Below are 26,844 nucleotides of genomic sequence, written 5' to 3' on the forward strand. Positions count from 1 at the left end.
GCTAGTTGTTCACCTTGGTGACCCTCCTATCCCTGCCTGGCTCAAATCCCTGGACCAGTAAGATAGATAAGAAGGCCACTTGGGCCTTAAGGTCCCTGAGTTTCTTCCCCAAGGCCTCAAAGTCCCTGGTGATCCCATCCACACCCTGCCTGGCTATGTCATTTGTGCCCACATGGATCACCAGAAGTGGGTGATGACCCCCGGAGCAAACAAGATGCTCCACTCTATCCTTCACATGCTGAATGCGTGTGTCCGGCAGCCAACAGACCTCCCTTGCCTCAAGGTCGGGGCGGCACACTACCATCTCAGTGCCCCTCAGTAGGGAGTCCCCGACAACAATCACCCACTGCCATCTCTTCCCAGTGGTGGTAGGCAGCCACACCCTGGCCCTCGCCTCATGCAGTGGCCCCCTTGCTGCATGTGGTCCCAGGCTGGGGGTCCTGCTGGCCCCCCAGGACCTCATCAGCCCCAGCCTCCCCAAGCGGAGAGAACCTGTTTCCCAGCTCCAGATTGGCGCCAGGAGAAGGAGGAGGCTGTGCTGGCCTCCTCCTCCTGAGGGTGACATGCCTCCATGTCTCCCTGGCTGTTCTTCCCGTGGTCTCTCCCTCAACCCTCTGTCTGGAGGGGGCCTGCTCCCAGAGGGCCCGAAGGAACTCTCTCGGCCCTCAGGCACCTCACCTCCTCCTCTAGGAGGGTCACCAGCTTGCTTCGAGGGCAAGTGTATTCCTGCCTCTTCTGTGGGAGAAGGGCGAACATGTTGCATCTGTTCCTGTGGACAGCAACACCCATGATTCCCGCCAAGGCCATCTCCTGGCCTGCCATTGGGAACCCCTCAGAGACCCTATCTTGGTCTCCCGCCTTGTCTGCCCTGCACTACTCCTCACTCTCCCAGTTCTCTCAGACAACCCCCCACACACACACACACAAGGATAAAATAAAAAATTAAATTGGGGTGGGGGAAAGCAAAACAAGAACAGAACAAAACAGTGCCCAGGGAAGGGAGTCCCCGTGCAGCCCAGACCACAGCTAAGGGATGCAGACGAGGGACGACGCCCCCGCCCCTCTGCTTCCTCCTGGCCCCTCTAGCCTCTCTGGCCCTGCCTCCCTTCCTCTCCGCTGTTCCTGTCCCCCTGCTCCTCTGCCCAGCTCCTACCTTGTCTTTGCCAGTCCCCTGGCCTCCCTCAGCACACTCTCCCAGCCTCTGCTGCTCCGCCAAGAGGCAAGAGCCAAAAGAGCCCAAAGATGCAACTGGTCAGACATCTGAGAGGAATGGTTTAACTTGGGAGTGCTCCACTGAGCAGAGGGTTGGACCTGGTGGTCCTCTGGCCCCTCCCAGCTCTGTTATTCTATGATCCTATGGTCTATCTAAAGGTATTTGGGGAATTACGTGTGTCAATTAATTTGTGAAAAGATTAGCCCACCTTTGGCTATTAGCCAAGATATAGTATACAATATTTCCCTGAGGTATAGCAAAATATCTATGAGTGATTGAGATGAATGGAAGAAACAGCTGGCACTTGAACTGTTCATTTTAAACTCCACTGTTTAGGACAGAGTAGTGTGCCAGGTGTGTCACTGGCTTAGTTTGACCCATTGGCAGCTCTTCTGATATTTAGATATATCTTAATCTTTGCTTCATTTTGCACAAGAGGCCAATAAAGAGCCAGTAGCTGAGATGTGAGGACATGCCAAATTAAGCCCACCTTGGCTTGGTGCTATTCTTCTTCTAGGATGTACCCTTGAAAATTGGCCAAAAAGAGAAATGCATCACTAAAATGAGAGTACAGATTTAGATGTTCATATAAGGAGATGTGTTAATTTACAAATTATTATATAAATAGACTACAGTATGATGTGGAAGCTTTCATGATGTGGAAGGCTGTGGCCAGGTGACTTGGGTGCCGGCCTGTTCAGCTTGCTGCCTCAGTGTTAAGGATTGAGGAGTCACAGTTCTTATAGTTCTTTCTCTTTAAATGGGCAGCTGCCAGAATAGGCCTTCAAATAGAGGATGGTCCTCTGGCAGCTATTCAAAGCAAGGACAGTCCTGTGTGGAGGAAGACTTGTGGCTAACCTACTTGTGCATTTCATGATAGGGATGCATTAGAGCCCAAGCCCAAGCATTAAGGACTGTCAGTGCAGTGCAGTGGTACCTCAGTTCACAAACTTAATTCGTTCCATGATTCCGGTCACAAACTGAATTGGTCGCGAACCAAGTCAAATTTCCCCATAAGGTTCAATGTAAATAAGGTTACTCCGTTCTAAACCGTATGTAATTTTTTTAACCACAAAAATACGAAACAAAGTATAATACAGTATGAAGAGAGAGAACGCTAACCTTGCTTGAGGCGACTTCTGGTGTGGAGGACAGGAAGGTGGATGGGGAGGAGGGTCTTATTTGAAGGGAGAGTCTGTGACCACGATCTCAACTAGGGGAAGCCGTGGCCATCTTCCCCACCCGAACACGCTCTGACACATGGTCAGGTGCTGGGAAGATGGTCACAATCATGTTTTTTACCTGATGCGGAATTCATGAATGGAAGCAACATTTTGCCGAACTTTCTGTGCGCGAACTGAATTGTTTGCGGACAGAAGGGATCGTGAACCAAGGTATTACAGTATGTGTTCATTTCTTGCAAAGTCTGATTTGCATGTTGGACAAGTGGAGCAGAAATGGAATAGTTAAGATATGCCAGCAGTTAAGCTGGTCAGAGGGAAATGTGTCTGGCTGTGCATATTAGTAAGCTGTGGACAGGAGTGGAGTAATTTATAGGAGATTTATTCTTTTGTGAAATAAACACCTGTAAGGGTTTTTGAGATGATGCTACAATAGATCCACATTAAGTTGCATTTGGGAGGAACAGTTCTAGTATATATTCTGTTCCAGGTGTCTGTTTTATTGTAAAATCTCTGGCTGATATGCCCACACTCTTCTTACTGCCTGAGCTCTCCTGCTTGGAAACCAATTGCTTGTTTATTTGTGATGTGGTTCCTTTGGCTTTGATTTCAGCAAGCATCCAAGCCTTGACTTGCAAGCCCTATGGTAAATGTGAAGAGAACTGGACTGCAGTGTAGCCTCAAGGTGGTCAAATCCTGTAGATCTCCCTCTTTCTCTCAGCCCCCTCCCCCCAACCTTCTCTTGCATAAACACCCTCACTCACACGTACGCAGGTACACATGCACTTTTCTGTAGAGCTGAGTGTGGCAGCCTCCATCTCCAACCAGTGTCCATGTGAAAGCATTCTAAATTCCATTTCATGAGCATCCCCAAATTTGATAGCCAAAAACTGAGCTTTTACATTGACTGATTTTATAGCTCACAGAAGGCTCAGAGGCTCCTGTAAAGTGTTTGTCTCTTGCATCAACTCCCCACCACCACCTCAGACAGGAGCAGACACTCCTGGAGCCCTACTGGAGTGTCTCTGCTTGGCAAAAATGGGACTAGGGCTGTCAAACCCCAAATCACCAGCAGGCCTATGTATAATGTTTGTCACTTAACTCAGTGGGATTTACTCCCCAATTATAAGTGTGCATAGTGGTAAAGCTTTATTCTTGCAATGTTGTTACTGGGATAGAATAGTGTTTTCATGTTCTGGGAATGTTGGGATTCCTTGGAAGCCGATCAGGGTTCTTCAGTGGAAACAAGATCAAAACTAACAGGCATGCTTCCCCAGATGATCGCCCCACCCCCCAGCTGATCTTCCCTGATGATATCCAGCTATATGTTCTGGGGCAGCATCTCCTCCTTGGTTCTGTCAAGTTGAAATCAATTGCCAATCAGAAAACAATAATGGGACTTTTAAAATTGAATGCATTTTTTGTTCAGTGTAGTTCTTTGAATTAGTTTATAAACACAGGAAATGCCATCTTTAAAAGCACATGTGAAAGCTTCTTTGAGTATGCTGAGGGCCAACAGCCTCTTCAGTTCTGGTATTCTCAAAGTTCTGCAACGAGGATGCCAGTGCTTATGTGCATCTCTAAGAAAAGTGTAGTGTCCCTTGAGACTTCCCCTGCCCAGAAGCAGAACTGGGGCAGAGACGTTAACATATTCTTTGTTTGTTTATCCTCAAGGAGAGATTTGTCTGTCTACCTGCAGATTTGAACAATCTGTTCTTTTTAGTTGTTCATATGTTGAATTGACGTTGTCATTTATATCTCTTGAGACATGTGTACCTCTCTTGTCAGTCTGCAGAAGGGCACTGATTTCTGCTATGAAGTAAAAGAAATTGGCCTTTAGGTTGTTGGGGCCTTACCACCTTGTCACTACACCGCCATTTTAGGGGAGCACAGAATCGGCAATGTGTTCCCATCTCACTCCTGTTTCTGTCTCCTTTGCCTTCATCAAATGGCTGCAGCAAGCACAGGCTGCTCATAAAATTTGGCTGCCAGCGGGCACCAGGGCAGTGCCAAGTCTCCTCTTAAAGGGACAGACAGCTTTTTCTTCATGTGGGATTACGCATCCAGCTCCAGTTAGGCAGCTAGGTTATAGCTTGAAGGTACCCTTTTCAGCACCCATAAAACCCATCCTAAACTACCTTCATTTGCCCTCACACACTTATTTGTGGCATATTTGCAGGAGAATGTTAGGAGAATGGAATTTCTAGTTTCTGTTACGTCTTCTCCTTTCATCACTAGACCCTATTTCCATAAATACTGTTCTTATAATGTTTGCAATGTCTATTGTTATTGCAGTTGTTGTTGTATCAATAGTGAACAGTTGCAGAACCCAGAGTAGCAGTGCCAAGATTTCTGCTCCTTGCTCTTATTCCTGGAGACCAACTCCCACAGCTCCAGTCTAGTAGTGCTCCCAAAATGTGCTTGTCTTCAACTATATCAGTTATCTCTGAGTCTGAGATGAGCTTCTGAGATTTTGAAAACTTGGATTTGCTTGTGGTGGGAGGGCTCACAGCAATAGAAGACAGAAGGCACTGTGGAGGTGTTCTTATTTCTCCTCTATGGATTTTCTGCATTGAGGAAAAGACAGAAGAAGCTGTAAGAAAAATGGGAGGGTTCCAAGCCTTTGAGATTGGCTGCCTCTTGGGCTGTGGTTCTGTTTGGAGACTCTCCTGCCATGGAGTGGTGTCATCTAGTGGCAGGAGTATGTACTGTAACACAGCCTGACATTTTCCCCAACACAATGACCTCAAAACTATGGTACTTTCTGCTTTCCAAAAATCTTAATTCCCCAAATGGCCTAATGTTTCTTTCTTCTATCTTTTCTCCCTTAGTCTGTCACTCACACACACTTGAGTGCCTTTGTTTTTTCCCCTTGATTTACGCTGTACTTGCAGCCCTAGCTCTTGGTACTCACTCCACATGTGTGACCCGTTAAGGGTTTTACACATTCTGAGTGTCTTTACCTTTTTAAGGGTCTGAGTAGGACTACTTGGGGTGGGCATTTGGTGCTACATATCCACTACTTTTCCATGAACTATTATTTGATGCCTCTGTACTCTTCCTCACTCCCTGCTGCACCTTCTCCTTTATGAATTACCAAAACATATGAAATGATTTGAGAAAGTGTGTATTCCAATAACCAGTTTCCTTACTGTAGAAATATACCATTTTTCTTATATAAGGCTTTGCCTCCACCCTTGTTATCTCTGCTTCTTACCAGTGTCTCTTTCCCATCCTTTGTGGTTGCCATTCTGATCTTGCCAACCGCTGCCCTTTTCTGGCCCAGACATGCATGTGAACCAGAAAGCTTGACAGGGCTCTGTACTGGGGACCAGGAGCTGTCCTTTAACTTTGGAAAGAATTACTGGGCAGGAAATGGTGCCAGCATTGTTTGGAGAGCATACGTCTCCCTCTGCTTCTTTCTCTGTCCCCTTGCCAGTCAGAGGCCTTCAAATCATCCCTTCCCCAGTCAGAAGGGTTTAGGCTGCTGCAAAGTGCCAGCAACTTCCCTTGGCTACTAGCTGTAAAAGAGCAGGCCTTGGGTCAACACAGACACTGCTGTTTTTTCTTGTTCTTTATGAACCCTGAGAAAGATGGGGAAAGGGATTTCATCAGCAAAGGAAATGTTGATTGTTTAGCAGAGGATCACATGCATCCTATCAGAACCTGATAGTTTGGTGGAAAAGAGGGCAGGTCTGAAGAAGTCAGCATGGAGTGGGGATAAGGAAGAGGGTTAGGAATGTTTGTAAATGGGCTTTCTTACCCTACAGGATTGGAAACCAAATAAAGAAACAAAATGCTTCTGTAAAACAGCAAAAAAGCTGCTGCCCTGTCACAACACATGATAATCTGGTGGATACGCACTGCTAAGAAGACTGAGACATAGGAAGAGCTGTGCTGGATCTCACCAAAGGCTCAACGAGTCCAGTGTTCTTTTCACATAGTAGTTAGCCAGTTGTCTCCAGGAAGCTCACAGGCAGAGCATGAGTGTAAAAGCATCCTACCACAGTGTTCTCCACCACCTGGCATCTAAAGGCATAGTGCTTCTTATATGGGAGGCGATATATGGCTATCATGACTAGTAGCCATTTATCACCTTATTGTCCAAGAACCTGACCAAGTCCTTTTTAAAGCCAGATAAGTCAAGTCCATCACTCCACCTTGTGGTAGTGAATCCCACTGTGTAACTGTATATTATGAGAAGAAGTGCTTCCTTCTGTCTGTCCTGAATCACTTCCTGTCCATTCGTTCCCATGTCACACACAATCCTCATGGCTGTGGGGGAGGGATAGGGAATGCTGAAGACACAGGCAAAAATAAGATGAGACCCCTGTAGTTGAGCAATATGACAGAGTAGGCTTGGAAGTCAGGAGTGAGAATCCAGTCTTGACGGCCTTTTGCCAAATTAAAAGGGGTGCAACAATGAGCAAAGGCATAAATGCACCACCAAACCATGGCCCTCTTTGTTCAACCCACTACACATATTCAGGCATTGCAAGGCAGAGCAGCCCCCCTCCCCCACGGCCGTCCCAGTGACCAGGTAGCCAGTAGGCAACGAGGGATGTAGTGCAGTGGCAGTGGCCACACAGATTAGGCAAGATAGACTGAATCGCTACCTGTTCAAGTCTACTACTTGTGTTTAGGTAAACCATTAATATTTTCATAAGGACCCAATTAGAATGCTTCTTTAAATAATATTTTAGAGCCTAGGTAACTGCTGGTGATGGAGAATCAACAGTGTGTCAATAGTGCTGTGTCAACCCTCCCTGTTAAAAACAATAAACATTAAAACCTTTTTGATTTGATTTAGTTTTAGTATAACCATTAGTTGCTGGAGTTGTTGAATATTATCTTTTCTGAAAGTAAGATGGGACCAGCCTAGAGTCCTCTTGTGGTACTGGTTTTTTTATGTGTGCGCATAGATGGGTTTGCAAGATCCTAAGGTGTGGCAGGGGACTGGATGAATCCTTTGAGTGGAGTGGAAAATTTAGCTTGGCTTTGGAATGTCCCCAGGATCCAGAGGCCCAAGTGCCCCACAGCTGGCTAATAACTTTATTAGGACCAATCAAAAAGTCACAGAATCATGACCAAGCATATGCATTCTCCACAGTCCTTTATCAGACTAGATGTTAAATGAAGTGGGTGGAGGTGAGGGGAGTTGGATATTTTAAACTTCAAAATCTATCTTAAAATGTAATGGGATATTATTTAATCAGGCTGACTAGGTGCAGGAAAGATTGGCCGCCCCCACCAGTCAGCCTTTCCTGCACCAGGCTGACTAGGTGCAGGAAAGATTGGCCGCCCCCATCAGGCTGGATGGCCGCCCCTGGAGCTGGATGGATCCGAATGGATTCCTGAAGGCTCTGGGTGAATTTTTGGTTGATAAGGCTGGTGCTCCTGTCGATGCCCTGGTCGAACTGTGGAATGAGGAAATGACCAGGGCTAGTGACACGATTTCTCCTAAGTGTTCTCTTCTGCCTGGCAGAGCCTGTTCATCCCCTTGGTATACACCTGAATTATGGGTGATGAAGTGGGTTGGGAGATTTCTAGAGCATAGGTGGAGGAAATCACGGGATGAATCCGACTGAACACACTTGAGAGCTCATTATCGAGCCTATGCTGTGGCGGTGAGGGCGGTGAAAAAGGAATTCTTCTCCGCTTCCATTGCCTCCTCTGTCCAGCGGAGTTTTTTCAGGTGGTACATGGGCTGGTTCATCCGGGCCCCAAGAAAGATCCTGTACCGCCCTCAACGGCCTGCTGTGATGACTTTGCCAAGCATTTTAAGGAGAAAATCGCTCAGATTCGTCACGACCTGGGCTCCACTAGTGACTCAGAACCTTCAGGGGAGGTGCCAATGTTGCCATCTGGTCCAAAATTGATGGATGAGTTCCATTTACTGCGGCCTGATGATGTGGACAAGGTGCTTGGACAAGTACGTCCCACCACCTGCTTATTGGACCCTTGCCCATCTTGGCTACTTAATAAAGCCAAGCACGGGATAGGGGCCTGGATCCTGGAGGTTGTCAGCGCCTCTCTGAGGGACAACTGGGTACCTGCCCATCTAAAGGAGGCGGTAGTCCGGCCAGTCCTAAAGAAGGTATCCCTGGATCCAGAGATGGCCACCAATTATAGACCGGTGGCCAACATCCCGTTCTTGGGCAAGGTGTTAGAGCGGGTGGTGGCGGAACAACTCCAAGCACTCTTGGATGAAACTGATTATCTGGACCCATTTCAGTCCGGCTTCAGACCCGGTTATGGTACTGAATCTGTCTTGGTCGCCCTGTATGATGACCTGTGCAGGGAGAGCGACAGGGGGAGTGTGTCCCTGTTTGTTCTCCTGGACCTCTCAGCGGCTTTCAATACCATCTTCTGGATAGGCTAGCGAGATTGGGAGTAGGGGGCACGGCTTTGAAGTGGTTCCGCTCCTATCTCAATGGCCGATTCCAGAAGGTCGTGCTGGGGGACTATGGCTCTGCGCCATGGCAGCTATGCTATGGAGTTCCGCAGGGATCAATTCTGTCCCCTTTGCTATTTAACATCTACATGAAACTTTCATGACTTTGGAAGCTCAGGTGTCGGTGGTGGCGAGGAGCGCTTTCCACCAGCTTTAGCTAATCCATCAACTGCGTCCCTACCTGGAAGATGACTGCCTAGCGACAGTGATGCATGCATTGGTTACTTCCTGATTAGACTTCTGTAACGCGCTCTACATGGGGCTGCCCTTGAAGACGGTCTGGATACTTCAGATGGTGCAAAACAGAGCTGCCAGGTTGCTGATGGGGACTGGGCATTGTTCTCATATAACCCCAGTCCTTCGTCAGCTTCACTGGCTCCCCATCGAAGTCCGGGCCCAATTCAAGGTGCTGGTCATTACCTATAAAGCCCTAAATGGCTTGGGACCTTGTTATCTAAAGGAGCGCCTGCATCCATACTTGCCCTCCCTTCCCCTAAGATCAGCGGGAGAGGACCTTCTCCTGGAACCCTCCGTGAAAGATATTAGGAGGGTGAGTACCCGGAGGAGGGCCTTCTCTGCAGTGGTGCCCCACTTATGGAATGCGCTCCCCAGAGAGGTCTGTCTGGCGCCATCGTTATTTGTTTTTTGGCGCCAGGGCAAGACCTTTTTATTTAAATGTTATTTTAATTAATTGTTAATTTATTTATTGGTTTTAATTTATTGCCTGGATGTTTCCAGTTTTTATATAGTTGTATTGTTATTTATTTGTTGGAAGCCGCTCCGAGGCTTATGCAAATGGGGCAGCATACAAGTTTCCCAAATAAATAAATAGTCAGATGCACTTAAGGCTACTGAAACAAGCAAGCAATCAAACAGCTATCATGACTGATCCCCCATTCCTGAAAATCTTTCTCCGTTCTATCATCTATTGTGAACATAAATAAAGAAAATCCATTGTAGTCTTTATATTAGCAAAGCACGAGGTTTTAGGAAACCCCAAGTTCCTCATCAGGAGGATAACTGGCCTTTCTCTGGATTCCCCACTTCTGTCCCTCCTGTCGGCTTTCATCCCTGTTTGCTTAGCCATGGGTCCTCAAACCACAACCTGGGAGCCGGATCTGGTCCGCCATGCCCATTTATCCAGCCCGCCATGCCCATTTGGACCCGCCGCATGCATGCCTGCTGCTGCCCCCCTCACCCCACGATCTCCAAAAGAGCAAACCGCTGCCTCATGCACCCACCTCGTGGCGCGTGCCCACCCCTGCCCATGCCTCGCCTCGCCTCCCCTCGTGCACGTTCGCCTGCCCCCGCCTCAGCATGCACGCCTGCACACACCACCTTTCCGGCCAGTGCGCAGCACCGGCAGCTCTCAGCTGACCTGCTAGTGGAAAAGTTTGAGGACTCCTGCCTTAGGCTATGGAACAGGGATCCTGAAATCCTGAAAAGCTACAGTCGTTGGTCTCTCACCTGTGAGAGCAGAAGATCTTTTTGAGAATCTTCCTGAGATTATTTGTTAAGAATCCCTGACATGGAATTGAGAGAGCCTAAGGATGAGTTGAGCTAGAGCAGCTGCTATGAGGCTTACCTCTACCAGCTCAGAGACCTTAGTGTGTGGTGAGACTATCTTTAGCGCTACAGTGTGTAGACAAAAGCAACAATGATTCGGCATTTGTGTGTACGTAGCAGGGCATCATGGCCCATCATCATCATGATCATCATAAACCTCTAGTTTAGTTAGCCCTGTGCCACTGAAAAGCAGCCAAATTGTGTATGACACGTATTAGGAAGAACAATACCAATGGTGATGCTAGTTTTCACTCGTGTACACATAAACCAGCAGAGGAGGTCCAGGAGCCATGCAAGGGAAGGAAAAGTAGATTGTCTAGCTGATGCCCAGAGGGAAAGCTCAGTCCTCACCAGGAGGCTGCAAACCACAGAACAGAATGGGAAGGAATTCTAGTGTGAGACTTGGCCACTCCAGAAATAATCCTGGAAACCCACTGGTTCCAGACCAAATCAGGATTTCTTGAAGCAAGAGGAATTATGCTCTGAAATGGGAACAACCTTGGGGTGCTCTCTCTTTTTCCAAGTTGCAAAAACATTCACAAAGGAGTTGACACAAAAAACATTACAAAACCTATATCGATACAATATCTATATTAGACCAAACAAAAATATTTTGGCCAACATTGTTAACTTTGTTGCTGTTTTTGTGACTTAGAGAACACCACATTTAACTGTTCTACAGCAGGATCCTACATGAAAGAGGGTTTTATGACATCTGTTTACATTGAGGATACAGGATGAAGAGCCCATCGATGAGCATTCTGCCATCCATCAGCACTTAAAGAGCAGGAAAAGGTTAATATACCAAACCTTTACAAGAACAGGGTAGGCAAGCAGTAGAATGATAAAGATGTTTGGTAGTGAGAGGTTCCACTGCCACCCCTTCCCCACTCAGAACATGGCAGAGCCCGTGGCATGAAAGAGTGGTGGCAGCTGAGCTTATTTGTCTCTGATAACCCAACAGGATGACCCACTGTTCAACAACAACCTGCAGAGCAACAACAACTAGCTTGGCAGGCTTCCCATTTGCCTTCCATCCATGACCTTTCAAAAGTAGAGCAGGGTACAAGTGGGTGAGACTGTGTCTTAGGCAGTGCATCCCAAGCTGCAGCAGCTTGTAGGTTCCTTGGCCAACAGAGCATTAGTGAGGGCAGAAGCTTCCAGGAAGTTGTTGATGTAATACCATGACAAGACACTGACCTGCGCCTTTCCCTGCATCACATCCAAAAACTGCTTAGTTTTTTTGCTTCTTTGGATGCATTTTTCATGTATTGCTGCCTATTTTCAACCACCATTTATAGTTGGACCTTTAACCAGCTTGATACACTCATAGCTAATAATGTGTCTCCCTGTGCTTTGAGAAGTGTCACTTGCTGATTTCAGTAGTTCAAACTGCTGTGAAAGCCACAAGAATAGTCAAGGTCTGTTTTTTCTAGTCAGATGACAGACAACTCTGTTTTCAATAAAGTTTGTTCCCAGCTATGTGTATTTACATTTAAAGACAAAATACACAAAGGAGAGTGACAAATTGGGATCAGTGATGCAACAGTATGAAATCTTTGGGGTAATAGCAGGGCATTACTGGAAGGAAGAACTTTTGGGCCAGTAAGCCCTTTGGGTAGAACTGAGTTTCCAAGTTGTATCCAACAAAGGCTCTCAGAAGGAAACTTGTTGAGCTGTTTGTATTTCCTTCACACATCAAGTTTTTATGGTATTGTTGCTACCTGTTTTAAATCAATTTGAGAAATTGAATTAGTTTTTAAATGTTCCCTCATATTGTCCATTCAGTTTAGTGTCTTTAGTGGGAAAGGCTACGCAGCAAATTCAGAACCTTATGTCCTAGAGAAGTGATTAGGCACATACATGAACGAAATGGCATTGCCCACCTTGAGATGTCATCAACCACCACAAATACAAAGGAGTCAGGCAATTTGTCTCCTGTGTTTCCCTGTTTGTTTGCTTATTTGTCTGTTGTCCCCATCTTGGAAATTTGTCATCCATAGATGGCTTCTTCTACATTAGCATTAATATTTATGGGAATTCTTTTGGATTAGCAGAGTATTCTGTGTGTGTGTGTGTGTGCACATGTATTTGTGAAAAGCAAACAAGGATCAGATTTTCTACATGTAGGCCTTTTCTAAAAGTTCATGCTGATGGCAATATCTGATGTAATTTTTTTTCTGAGATTAAATTTATCGGATTTCTTCCAAGTTGACTTCCATATAATATGGGAATCTGCGCATAGTAAGAGTGTGCTACTCCTGGCCGATATTTTACCTGAGCTAGTGTAGTATTGGATAGTCAGGAGCACTGGTTTCCAAATGTGCTTCAGTCCCAAAACTGGGTCATCAGCCAGCCTAAGAAGGGGTTGTGCCAGGAGCAGTCATAATTTTATTGTGTTCTTTTTTTCTACAAGTTTTTTAAATGGAGGCCCAAAGCCCAAAAATGGAGAGCATCAAGTAAAATAAGGAGAAATTTGTGGTGATGGAAAGTGTAGTAGAAAGACCAACATATCTAATTAGAACTGAAAAGTGGATCCCATGTAGCATTTACAGGAATTTCATTGGGTTTGGTAAAGTTAGTGAGGCAGACAGCTTTTGCCAGAATTGCACACAATCAAAGTCATATAGCCATACACAGAATTCCTATGTCCAGGGAGATTTCCCAGCGTGCACTTGGTATCTGTATTCGTGCAGCGGTCCTTGGTCCAAATCTTCTACTTTCAGCCAGTCATTACTATACTAGAAAACAATGATGTGATTAATTAACCATGGATTTGAAATGAAAGTTTGGAAGGCAGTAATCAGGTTGCAGGACCTTGACCAGAGAAGATGCCTGAGATTCAAAGTGGGCAATAGTTCATCATCTCTACTCATTATAAAATTTGGAGAAGGCCCAGCTGTATTTCATTCTCATCTAATTCACCCCTTTCTCCCATTGTCAACATATTTGTATAAAGCTGAAGTGAGACACATGAGGAAGTGTAGAGTCTAATGACATCAGGGTCTCTTATTTCTGTTTCATCTGTCCCTGATTCTGCTGTCTCTTTGTTTGGATGTACTTGGGGCTGGATGTGGGAAGCCCATAAGATTAAATAAGGATGACCAGCAGATATTGTGAGTATAGGGCAGGGCTGAAATTTAGTCAATTCATGTCACTCTGGTTGACAACACTGGGAGGCTTCTGTTTTTTACTGACTCTGGATTCCTGAGTTGTGACCATATTCTAAGTGCTTCCTACCAATTCCACCTGATAAGATTTTTTCAGCATTTCTTTTCATTTGAACCTAGCAGTCACCATTTCTGTTTAGAATAACTTTCCCTCTCCCAGACTAGTTCTGATGCCCTTTCAGAAGCAAGTGCACAATGTAACCTTATACAGCGACTCACTGGGAATACATCTCCTCAGTGCTTCAGTTTTTTTTCCCCAAAGGCTAAAACTAAGCTTTCAATTGAATTCCATATCTAATTCAAGTTGACTGCATTCTGGTAACAGGGTCCCAGCACCTTATTTCCTGCAATACCAGAGAGTTAAAAAAAGAGTGAGCAGATCAGGACAATTTCAGAGAGACAACTATGGATTTCCTAAGTGTGTGAGACAAACTGAGTAAAAAAGGTGACTTCCTTTTCTCCTAGGTCCATAACTCAGTGGTAGAGCACATGTTTTACATATAAAAGGTGTCTGGTTCATTTCATATCATGTTCAGTCTGTGTGCGTTTAAGGCAAGCAGGGTCATCTACTTTTGTTCCATGCACTTCTGTTTCATTCCAGGAAGTCAACCTATTTCTATGGAGTAAAGATTAAAGTTAACTTACTGTTAAAACAAGTACTGTACTATGAGATTTGTCTTTCTCTTTTTCCGGGTCAAGGAGTTAAAGTCCTTTATTACTTTAATGAAGGCTGTTCACCTATAAGCTATGCTGGGTAATTTGGCTGGAGGGAGTTTGGGAAGAGGCTTGATTTTTATCTGCAAATGAACTTCAGCCTATTGAAAGGAAGATCTGTCTATTCACTTCTTGTGTCTTCATGCCACAGACCTGGTTTAGTAACAGATCTGGGAGGCATCACGCCAACCACAATTCAACTGGTTTTCAGGATCCCAGATGGACAATACTCTGGAAATCAGCCCACAGTTTCACAATGGAGCACAAATGTACACAAAACACTCACCAAAATATATACACACTATGCATTGGACAAAGTATTTATAAATTAATAACATGACATATTGGCATTGTATTGTGCCAAGTGCTGGTGCTGGTGAAGCCTTTGGTAGTGATTTACTGATCTGCCTTCATGTCACAGAGACATGACTGCTATTGGCTGAACTGCTCAGAGCCTTGGGAAAAGGAGGGCAGATTAAAGGTAACATGAATAAAATTGACAGGTACCTAGGAGTAGGGATATATGGGTGGGGGGGGGAATCTGTTTGTTTGTTTGTTTGTTTCATTTTGCAGTTCACAGTTTCTAGACCAAATACAAACTCCAGTGCAAACTGCAGTTAAAGCCTGTATATTTCCAGTGTGTCTTGCAGGCCAAAAAAGAGCATGCATAATTTTGATAAATATGTACAATCATGATTTAATCAATGGGAGAAGAATGAATACATTTCAAAGATGTACAGAATTGATGTGTACATGTGAAAAATATGTTCAAAAATGCACACTGGTTTTCAGAAAAAAAGAAATTTACCATCTGATCTGGGGAAGTCAGCATGAGCTTCCAGATGGAACTTTAGCGAGCCTTAGTTCTGCTGATTGGCTCATCATTAGCTAGCCATCATTAGGTCCAGGGAAGCAGGCAGTCCCATGTAAAAAGGGTCAGAATAGGAACTGTTAAGAGGCATGAGTGGGGGTGGAGATGGATATAGAGATGCTACTGAGGTTTTAAAACAAACTGGTAGAAAGAAGGTGCAAAGAGGCTACACATGATTGGAAACTGCTGAGGCACATCATTGTTTGAAATAACTCACCAAATCTTTGGCCCTGGGCCTCTAATATTAATTTCCCCTTCTCTCTCCCTCCCTTCCCTTCTGGATATGTGTGTGTGTGTGTGTGTGTGTGTGTTGACATATTCTTGTGCCCCTTCAACAATGTGCTGCAACTCACACTTAAGTTGCAAGATTCACAACACAATGAATATTTATTATCTGAGTTCCTTTAGCCTTGTCTGGCATGAAAGTGATGGTGGTGGTGAAGATTATTAACTTTTCAACTGCCCAAAGCTATAAAGTCTTAAAAATAATAACACATTAAAATGGCAGTTCAAAACAAATAGAAAAGCAGCACTGATTTAAAAAAATCGTTACTCATGCCCTTTGTGCAGTCTCACATATGGAATGGCTCATATACAGGCCAGACCCTATGCTGAGCACTGCAAAAGCTCACTTTGCAAAAAGATGTGGCTCAGAGCCAAATTAACCCAATGATTTTAGGGGTTCAGGCTCATGATCTGCATGTATAATACATTCAGCCCATGTAATCTTTATAGGTAATATTCAGTCTTTGGTCAGAAGCATAGAAGAAGTCATTGCTATCATTTGTTCCTTATGAACTGGCAAATGGTAGGAGGCAAGCAGCAGAATTCTTCAGTCTCAAGAAACCAGAGCATTCATGTCAGTGGCCAGAAGTGCAGCCAACCTACCAGCTATATTAGAGAAAAGAAACCCTCGGGCAACTGTCCAGGAACATGATGAGATTGCAGATCTACTCCTGCAGTGCAAGTAGGCAACTTGTCCATATTCCTTTATCACAAAGACAATCGACCACTCTCATTTTAGTCTTTCAGTATTCAGCTAAAGTTGGTAGATCCCACAAACATCTTGCTTGTCCTGAGCCTACTGTACCCTCCCCACCTTCTGTCCCTTGCCTGGGCACTGGAATTAGTTATATGCCATTCCTGCATTCTGATTTATTGACTGTTCAGTCACAGAGTGCAGTTTGTTATGAACGGGGAGTTAGGAAGCTGCAACACCAGCAAGCAGAACAGGACGTTCCTACATATCCCATTGGGAGTCATAAATCTAACACTACAAGTATCTGTGAAAGAAAATACACCCATCTCAAACACACCATCAGTCTTAGCTTTATGGGCAAACCAGGCCCTCATGGCAACACAGGAATTTTTCTTGTGTACTGCACAAGTTCTTAGGTAAATTTGTTTATGTATATATAAACATATGTAAACAGTGAATGCCTGTGTGTACCTGTGCATACCTATGTAATTTAAAGATAGGTATTAATCTATGGTGGCCATCTTTACTAATGGAAATAATGGCAGAAAAATAGTATAAGTATTTGTAAAAGGATATTTTGGTGGAATCACAGTAGTTCATGTCATCTCTCGTGTGGAGTGCATTTTAGTTTAACTTTAATTTTGGACATTCCATTGGAGGGCACTCCATGTATCAAGGGGAACAATGGCACTGAGGGGAGTACAGCTGTTTTCTCTTGTGCTATCCTCCCAATGTGAATCATGCTCCCCTCCCCCAACCTCTGGGACTGCAGAAGTGAGAAGGATGTTCTGGCCCTTTCCACTGGACAGACCAGCAAGGTCCACAGGGAGGTGCGTGCCTCCTTCCCAGGAAGAAAATCATGCCAAAGGAAAACCAGGCACAATCCATTTGCCCTAAAGGGAACAGTTCCTTTCTGCCAGAAAGAACTCTCCAAATGGCAGTTTCACATAGACTGTAGGCATGAAGAGAGTAATGCTTTGACCCCATTACAGGCCTTTATGGTGGTTTGTATTTAGCCTGATGCAAGTAGCCTTTGAGATCATTTGATCAAAAATAGGTAAAAATCTTTTTTTTAAATAAAGCTACTAATAGTCCCACAGCAGCAGCAAAAAAGAACCTGTATTTTTGTGCTTTGGGGCAGATAGGCAATTGGAAAACAAAGAAAGATATCCATCCATAGCAAGAAAAAGGCCAACTAAAGAAGGAAACCTCCACCACACCGCACCACCAAAAAAGAAGAAAAGGCTGAGATGATGGAAGAGATAGGGTTCAGCATCCTTAGGTGGTTCTCCTGAGTGTTTTTATCTGCACAGGTAACACACCACACACACACACTTCATGGAGTTCAGTATAGGTGTTCCATATGGTTTGGTAATTTCTGCTCTCAGTACTGCTACATTTTCTTGTTCTTCCAGCCACCTAAAAAATGGGTTGCCAGGTTATACACCAGAGATCCTACCTTTGTTAAAACTATTTTTGAATTGGGAAGATTCAACAGACTTAACTCCTTTTGGCCCATTTTTCCTGCCAGTTCTGTCAATTGGCCCTCCTCCTTCTACAAGCTGGCTTCCAGGTTTGGGGGTGTGGGAAAAGGACACTCTATTGTGTGGAAAAATGGATGAGAGATTGGATCTCCCAAGTCTATTTAGTAATAGAATCTTCATTCATTCATTCATTTATATACCAGCCCATTCCCATAGGCTCTGGGTGGTTTACAAGAATTTGCCATTTAAAAGGGGAATTCTGCATTCAACATTTTAAGAAGAGTTGTTTTCCCATGCCCCCTATCTATTATTACATTGAAATGAGTTATCAATTGGTTATGAGGAAAGCCTGTAAGTCAGTCAAGCCTGAAGTCCAAATACACCCACTTATAGCTCTAAGGTAGCTTCCCCTGATACTTTTCAGTTACCTCAGTTGACTCCTTTTGAGAAAGCTCTTAGCTGGAAACAGGAGACCATCTACTACTGTGCTATCTGCATATGTTACCTTTTGTGTTCTTCAGTGTAGAAGGAGACTGTCCAGTCTGCAACCTGGCAACCTTTTCCTAATGTGGCTGCTACCATCTTCCATATCTCATTTTGTAAAGATATTAAAGGAGAGACCATTGCCTGTGGACTGGGCAAGATTGCCCCCTCTCCCCCTTCCTGCCTGTAGTTCAGGCAGAGAGGAGGTTTGCTGGGCCTGTAACAGACAGATAAAGAGTTCAGCAGAGTGTTTAGTCTGCTTGGGCAATGGATCTGTTTGTTTGTTCAGCTGCCGCCTCCTGATAAGGGGTTATTTTGCTAGATAAAAGCACCTTTGAGGCTTGGAGATCACAGCCCTTGGGGAAAAGACTAGTGAGCCAGTTTAGGGGAGTCATGGCACATGCGCAGGCGCACACACACCAAATTGGCAGACAGACAAACCAACAAAAGCAGAGAGAATTGCCTTCTTTCATGTGTATAGGTAATGAAACAAGGTTCAAGACTAGTGTAGGTAGAAGACTTCACAGAGGTACAAGAGAAAGCTGGGATTTTTTAGTATTAATTCCTGAGAAAGAAGGCCCAGCCCAATAGCTCCAACAGAGCACCATCCCAGGAGAATCTTGTAGTTGGACTTTCTTTTCTAATGCAAAACTGTTCTCACCACTGAGGTCCCAAGTTCTCCATGTGACAGGCTCCATGTGACTTTGGTCTTTCTGTATCTCATTCAGGGACTACTAATTGAAACACAATGTTGTTAAGTGCTCTCCCAAACACCATCGCCTGTCTGCATTGCATAATGTACTCTAGCCCACATAGTATACTGGAAGGAGGGAAAAAAAGGAATTCTTCCTCATTGCAGGCAATGTAGTGTATATCTTTGTAATTCAGAAGGTTGGCTGATACACTAGACATGTAGCTCCATACAAGAAACTTCTGCTGTACCACAGATATCATATATTCATTTCAAACCTACCTATACACTGTTCCGTTCAGCAGCATAAATCATGAATTTTTTGAAATTGTGGTGATTCCATTACCTGTAAATGCTGTGCTATTGGATGGAAATGCAATAACATTTATTTGTTTAATTTATGTCCCACCTGTTTAACAAAAATCGACACTTAAGTGAATAACTTCACTCTCCAAAGCTGTATTTGGGGTTGTTCTTAGAAAGCCTACCCCTTCCCACAAAGGATATTGCATGAATTAATATTTCTTTAAGAAGAAATTACTAGCATTTTTCTTAAGAACTATAAGGAGAAATACACATGCAAATTTTTACTCAAATGCTTATTAACCCTGCTCCTGTGTTCTAGTGGTCTGCCAAAAGAGTGCAAAAGCACCGGGACCCAGGAATGATTGACAATCTGGCGTTCACTTTTAAATTTCTAAAGGCACCATTCTTTATTTATTCATTCATTTATTCACATATTTATATCCTCCCTATAACTGTCAAAATGTCCTCCCTAGGCAGCTCACACAATAAACTGCACATTACATTAAAACAATTAAAAGAATATAATCATAAAACATGAAAATTGTATAATTGCAATATAGCCAATAAAAAGATCCATCAGCACTCACAGAATGGGTTAGATATTAATTTTTTTAACATCTTTGCCTCACACTGAAAAGAAAGCAAGAATGGCACCAGGCAAATTTCTCTAGGGAGGGAGTTCTGGAGATGGGGGCAGCAGTAGAAAAGGCCTTTTGCCTATTTGCCATCCCTCTTACTTCTCTGAGAGATGGCTCTCAACGAAGGGTCTCCTGAGCTGATCTTAAAGTGTAGGTAGGTATATAGACAGTTTTTAGAGTGTAGAGTATATAGAGTGTAGACAGTCCTTCAAGCCGTTTACGGCTTTATATGTTAAAACAAATATCTTGAGTTGGACCTGGGCCACAAATGGTAGCCAGTGTAATTCTTTCAAAACTGCAGTTATTTGGGGCACTCTAGGAGTGCCAGTCAACAATTCCATACCAGTTGCAATTGCTGGACCATCTTCAAGGGCAGCCCCACATAGAGTGTATTATAATAATCTATTTTGAAAGTTATCAGTGCATGGGTAACTGTTTTCAGGTTCCTTCTATCTAGATAGGGGTGAAGCTAGTAAATTCGCTGCAGCTGGAAGAAGGCACTCCTGGATATCAAGTCCACCTGATGTTCCAGGGACAGACTTGGGTCCAGGAGCACTCCCAGACTGCGGTCCCTGTCCCTTAGGGGAAATGTGACATTCAGGAGAAGGGTAATGTCCCACTTTAGATATCTACCGGCTAAGGCATGCTGGGAGTTGTGGCTTTTTCCATCTAAACATGCATAGGATTGTGTACTGACCATTTTATTTTACCAAAATTATTTAATATATCTGTCTCACTTTATTTTGAATATTAGCTGTTTTCCAACTTCTAGTGCTCCCCAAATGCACCCTTAATCCCTCTCCCACTACAGCATTTTTTTACTTGGTCCCTGACTGCCCATCACAAGAGTCTGAAATTTTTTAACTCAGTGGTCAGGGTATGTTTTTGTTCCCCGAGTTTGCTTTCCTTTATCCAAAGAAGATACTATGAACATAGATGTAGATGCCAAAATCTTATTTAATTCTTTTGAGAAATGTCTTACATACCGTGTTTGAAAGATACGGCTTTTCCTTTCAACGCTGACCATCACAATTTAACGCTGGTGATGGAGTGTACATCTTTCTGTCAGAAAGACAGTAAATGGCTAGCAGACTTGCTACTTCTAGAGAATCCCTTGGTATAAATCTCATTTGCAAGACAGATGACAGCATGCAGCTCAATATACCCACTGACAAAAAAAAGGGATGCTTGAATAAAGTTGCTCTTTCCTGGCAAAGGACAGCAGAGAGGCAGTGAACCTAGCATCCCTTGGCAGGGAGTTCCATGGCCAAGAAAGCCTTCTTTCATGTTGCAGTTAAATGCACATCTGAAGGTGGTGGTCTTGACAGATGGGCCTTTCCCAAAGATCTTAAAAACCAGACAGATCCATATGGAAAAAAGACAGTCTTTCAGGTAGTCTTCTTGCCTATTTAATAGGGAGTGACTCCTAAGAAATGGAAAGGTTGTCCATGACTGAACACGTTTTCTCAAATTACTTTTTCCTTACATGTTCCTAAGTTGTATGTAGAGAAGCTGGCAAATGTCTATATTTCTACTATACTTTAAAGTTCAAGATCTTGGCAAATCTTTGCAGACCGATTAGCCAATAGATATCTCACACTCATAACTATTCCTAAGATTCAAAGGCAGACATCTATAATAATTTCCCATCAGCTTAGTGACATATTTCAAAGCAACATTGGAAGAAGAGTCAAGAGTAAGTGACGAACTGGCCATGTTGTTAATTTCCCAACAGAAGCAGGTGGTACCTTTCTATAAATCAAGGGTGGAGAATATGTGACAACTTCAGATAATGTTGGAGTGCAGCTCTCATCAGCCCTAGCCAGTGAAGCCAATGGTCAGGCATTGAGAGAGTTGTAGGCACAAAATCTGGAGGCAATTTGTTGCTTATCCCTGCTATAAAGCATGGTTAAGGAGCAGTGTCAAGTAAGCTATTCAAGAAAAAAAAAAGCTTCCTTTGGAAAATGGATGTTTTGCCCAATTGAAGAAAACAAAAGGGAGCATGAGCTTGCACAAGAAAAATGCAAATAGACAATAAAAACAATAATTAATAACATCAAATTCAACAACAAAGAATTCTTTAAAGATATCAGAAGCAGGAAACCAGCTAGAGAGGTAGCTGCACCATTGGTTATAATGAAGTTAAAGACATACTAAAGGAAAATAAAATGCTTGCAGAGAAGCTGAATGAATTCCTTTCAACTGGCTTCACTGAAGAGGATACAAGACAGGTACCTGTGCTTGAGCTGTTATTTTCAAGAAGGAAGTCTGAGGATCTAAGACAGACAGTGGTGATAAAAGATGAAATTCTCAGCCTTATCAATGAACTGAAAATTACGAAATCACTGGGCTCAAATGTATCCATCCTACAGTTGTTTAAGAACTCAAATATTAAATTACTGACCTTATAAATGGACCTAAAATCAGCCTCAGTATCAAAAGACTGGAGAATGGACAACATAACGCTAATTTTTTAAAAGGATTACAGAAAACTAGGTTAATTGGTTAAGAGTGTTAATAATAATAATATAATTAGTAAGCATATAGAAGGGCAAGCTCTGCTGAAAAACAATCACAGTTTTTGCAAAGTTAAGTCCAGTCTCACTTAAACGTTTAGAGTTCTTTGAGAGTTTCAGTAGGCACATAGCTGGAACAATCTGGTAAATAAATGTTTACTTGGACTTTCAAAAGGCTTTTGACAAAGTTCCTCACCAAAGACTCCTGAACATCATAGCATCATAGAATGGTAGGGTGGGAAGGGAACTACAAGGCCATTGAGCCCAACCCCCTGCTCAATGCAGAACTCCAAATTAAAGCATTTCTGACAGATAGCTACCCAACTGTCTCTTGAATGCCTCCAGTTTGGGAGTACCCACTACTTCCCTAGGTAATTAGTTCCAGCATTGTACAGCTCAATTTTTCTTGATGTGGAGCTGGAATCTGACTTTCTATAATTTATTTCATGTCCTGCATTCTGGGATGAGATCCTGGCCCTCTGTGTGACAGCCTTTCAAGTATTGGGAAAGTGCTATCATCTTGCCCCTCAGTCTTCTCAAGGCTAAACATGCCCAGTTCTTTCAATCTTTTCTCATAAGTTTTTGATTTCAGTCCTCTGATTATCTTTGTTGCCCTCCTCTGAACCGTTTCAAGTTTTTCTGCATCTTTCTTGAGATGTGGTGCCCAAAATGGGACACAGTACTCCAGATGGGGCCTTACTAGTGCTGAATAGAGGAGAACCAGTATCTTACATGATTTGGAGGCTATACTTCTATTAATATACCCCAATAAAGCAGTTGGTTTATTTATTTATTGTGCAGCCACATCACATTGTTGATTTTTCTCACTTGTAGTATTATTAAGCCAAGTGTCTCCTGTCTTGTACCTGTGCATTTGGTTCACTTTTCTAGGTGTAGAACTTGGCATATTTTTTTCCTATTGGATTTCATTTTGTTGCTTTCAGCCAGCACTCCACTTTATCAAAATCATCTTGAATCTTGTTTCTGTCTTCCAGAGTATTAAGCATTCCACCCAGCTTTGTGTCATCTGCAAATTTGATAAGCATTCTTTGCACCTCTTCATCCAAGTTGTGAATAAAAACGTTGAAAAGCACTGATCCCTGTAGTACCCCACTCATTATTTCTCCCTCCAGTTTGAGAATGTGCCATTGATGAGCACTCTCTGAATCCAATTGCAGCCAACTGTGGATCCACCTGTTCCATCTAGCCCACTTTTAGCTAGTTTCTTGATCAGAATGTCATAGGGCACTATTTCAAAAGCTTTGCTGAAATCAAGATATGTTATGTCCACGGCATTCCCACAGTCCACAAGGGAGGTTCAAAACATAAGATCAGATTAATCTGGTAAAACTTTTTCTTGATAAAACCATGTCTTTAAGATGCATACTGACTGACTTCTTTACTATCTGCTCCAGAATTTTCCCAGGGACTGATGTCAGACTAACTGGTCTGTAGTTCCCAGGATCCTCCTTGTTGCCCTTGTTAAAGATAGGGATAGCATTAGCCCTCCTCCAGTCATCTGGTGCTTCATCCATCCTCCATGATATCTCAGAGATAATAGATAGTGGTTCTGAGAGTTCTTTTGCCAGTTCTTTTATTACTCTAGGATGTGGTATACCAGGCCCTGGAGATTTGAGCTTACTCAAAGAAATTAGGTATTCCTTGACTATTTGCTTATTAATCTCAGTTATCAATCCTGACCCTTCAGTTTGTACTTCATGACTGAAAGGAAGGTCATAGACCTGCTTTTCGGAAAAGACTAAGCCAAAGCAGGAACTGAATACTTTGGCCTTTTCTTTAGCATCTGTTATCAATGTGCCCTTCTCATTGAGAAATTGAACCACCTGTCTTTTCCTGCACTTCTGTGTCACCTGTCTATGCTCTCCTTTTGTCACCTGGCATTCCTTCCACTTACTATACATATCCTTTTTAGCTTTGAAGTCAGCTCAATTTTTTGTGGAGCCACACTGGTTTCTTCAGTTGTCTTCTATCTTTTGTTTTTGCTGGAATTGTTGTAATTGTGCCTTTAAATTTTCCTTTTTTCCTTAGGGTCACTTGCCAGGGGACCTTCCTTATCATTGCCCTGAGTTTATTAAAATCAGTTTCCCAAAATTCAGAGTAAGTGTATGGGTATGCTCCATTTTTGCTTATTTTAAAATCAAGTGTGTTGTGGTCACTTCCCCCAGAGTCTCCATAATTTTCACTTTATCCTAGCCATCCCTGATAGTTTTAAGTTGAAGATAGCCAGTCCTTTAGTTCCCTTCTCCACTTTACTGAGCATGCCAAGAATTTCTTGAAGGGCCCACTTCTTGCAGAATTTGTCTCCCAACAGATATCTGGTTAATTGAAGTCCACCATTACTAACTACCACATCACACTTCCTTAAAATACTGGCAATTTGCTTAATAAAAGTTTCATCTTCACCTTCTTGGTTGAGTGGTTAGTAGTAGACTCTGATTATTATGTTCTTTTTATTCCTTGGAGCATTTATTTTGACCCAGATGCTCTCAATGGGGCTACCAGGCTCATCTTCCTGTATTTCTGTACAGTTATAGAATAAGAGGAAAGGCCTTCATACGGATCAGTTACTGGTGAAAGAATATAAATAAAAAGTAGGAATACAGTGGTACCTCAGCTCATGAATACCTCAGTTCATGACCAAATCGGGTCACAAACAGAAATTTCAGAAAAATTTTGCCTCAGGTTGTGAACTTCGCATCAGGTGACAATTGCGATTGCACCTGTCTTCCCTGCACAAGTGCGACCGCCATTGACCCTGTCTTCCTTGAATGGGCGCAACCACCATTGCGCCTGTCGGATCGCAGTCGTGCTGGTGGGGGGGGCGGAGAGATGGCAGCAATCTTTGTTACTTTGTTGTTGTCACTTTGTTTCAAATTGTTGTGATTAAAAATGGTTATAGAATGGATTAACCTTATTTACATTGAACCTTATGGGGAAATTTGACCTGGGTGACAACCAATTTGGGTCGCGACCAGAGTCGTGGAACAGATTAAGTTCGTGAGCCAAGGTACCACTGTAAATGGTAATTTCTCTTTATGCAGAAAACTGTGGGGTCCCACTGGGATCTGTATTAGGAGCAATGCTTTATAGCTTACAATATTTGATTTGAAATTAGGAGTGAGCAGTGTTGTGGCCAAGTTTGCTAATGAAAACAAACTATTTAGGAGCACCAAAATGATCTCTCCGAGATGGGAGAATGGGCATCAAAATGGCACGTGCAGTTCAGTATAAGCAAGTGTAAGATAATACATCTTTGGACAAAAAAAACCCAACTTTATTTATTTATTATTTATTTATTATTTGCATTTATATACCACTCTAGTAGCCCAGAGGGTTCTCTGGGTGGCTTACAAACATTAAAACCTACCAATCCTAAACAAATAAATAAATAGACTATACCACAACAGTATAAAATAATGTAGTTAAAATGAATTACATAAATAAATATAGCATTAAAATTAACTAACTTTAAAATATTGGTTAAATAAAAAGGCGTTGACCTGGTGCCAAAAAGCATATAATGACGGCGCCAGGTGGACCTCTTTAGGGAGCGCATTCCATAGTCGGGGCGCCACCACAGAGAAAACTCTCCTCCAAGTACTCTGTCTCCTAACCTCTTTGAAAGAGGGTTCCCGGAGGAGAGCCTCTGCTGCCGATCTTAGGGGGCGGGAGGGCATATAGGGAAAAATGCTTTCCTTTAGGTATCCTGGTCCCAAGCTGTCCCAACTTTGTGTATATGCTGAGAGGATCTGACTGAGAAAGGAAACTTGGGGTTGTGGTGGATAGTTTTATGAAAATGTCAATCCAGTGTGTGGCTGCTCTGAAAAAAGCAAATTCCATGTTAGGCATAAATAGGAAAGGAATTGCAAAATAAAACTTCCAATATTATACTGCCCTTTTGCAAATCAGTGATGTGACTGCAGTACAGTTCTGGTTGCTACACCTAAAACAGGATATTGTAGAGTTTGAAAAAATGCAGAATGGGGCATCTATAATGACTAGGTGGTTGGAGTAACTTGCCTATGAAGGAGGTTACAACAGCTGGGATTAGTTAGCTTAGAAAAAAGTAAGAGAAAACATGATAGAGGGGCCACATAATTATGCATGGTGCGGAGAAAGTGAAGGGGGAGACATTTTTCTCCCTTTTCCATAATACTAGAACATGTGGTCATCTCTTGATGCTAATTCATGGGAAAATTGACTGATTGATTGATTTTTATACTAACCAGTGGCTGAAACTGTTGGAGTTGTGAACAACAGTTGAAAGGAAGTACTTCTTCGCACAACTGTGGATTTTACTTCTATGAGACGTAGTGATGGCTCTCGCATTCTTAGCATAAAATCAATGAAGTGCCATTTGCCTGCTTCCAAACCCTTACTTCTGTAAGGCACAGATTTAAAATGCGCTCCAGTCTGGACAAGTGTGTAAATATGTCATTCTGATAGGTATGTTTTGAGTTCTTTTGTATAGATATAAGGGTTATAGGATATTCACACGTCCTGTGAAATGTTCAGTATTGCATCCTTACATCCTACACAAGCAGACCAAGAAAGATG

At 43.2% G+C, this 26,844-nt stretch overlaps 1 protein-coding gene across 11 annotated transcripts in view; it reads left to right on the forward strand.

Annotated features, from left to right (window-relative positions):
* Nucleotides 1-26,844, forward strand: part of NFIX (nuclear factor I X) — a 266,099-nt gene that overhangs the window by 195,392 nt on the left and 43,863 nt on the right. The window lies entirely within an intron of this gene.

The sequence above is a fragment of the Varanus komodoensis genome, unplaced genomic scaffold (genome assembly GCF_004798865.1).
Source record: "Varanus komodoensis strain SLA01 unplaced genomic scaffold, ASM479886v1 scaffold42, whole genome shotgun sequence".
NCBI lineage: Eukaryota > Metazoa > Chordata > Lepidosauria > Squamata > Varanidae > Varanus > Varanus komodoensis.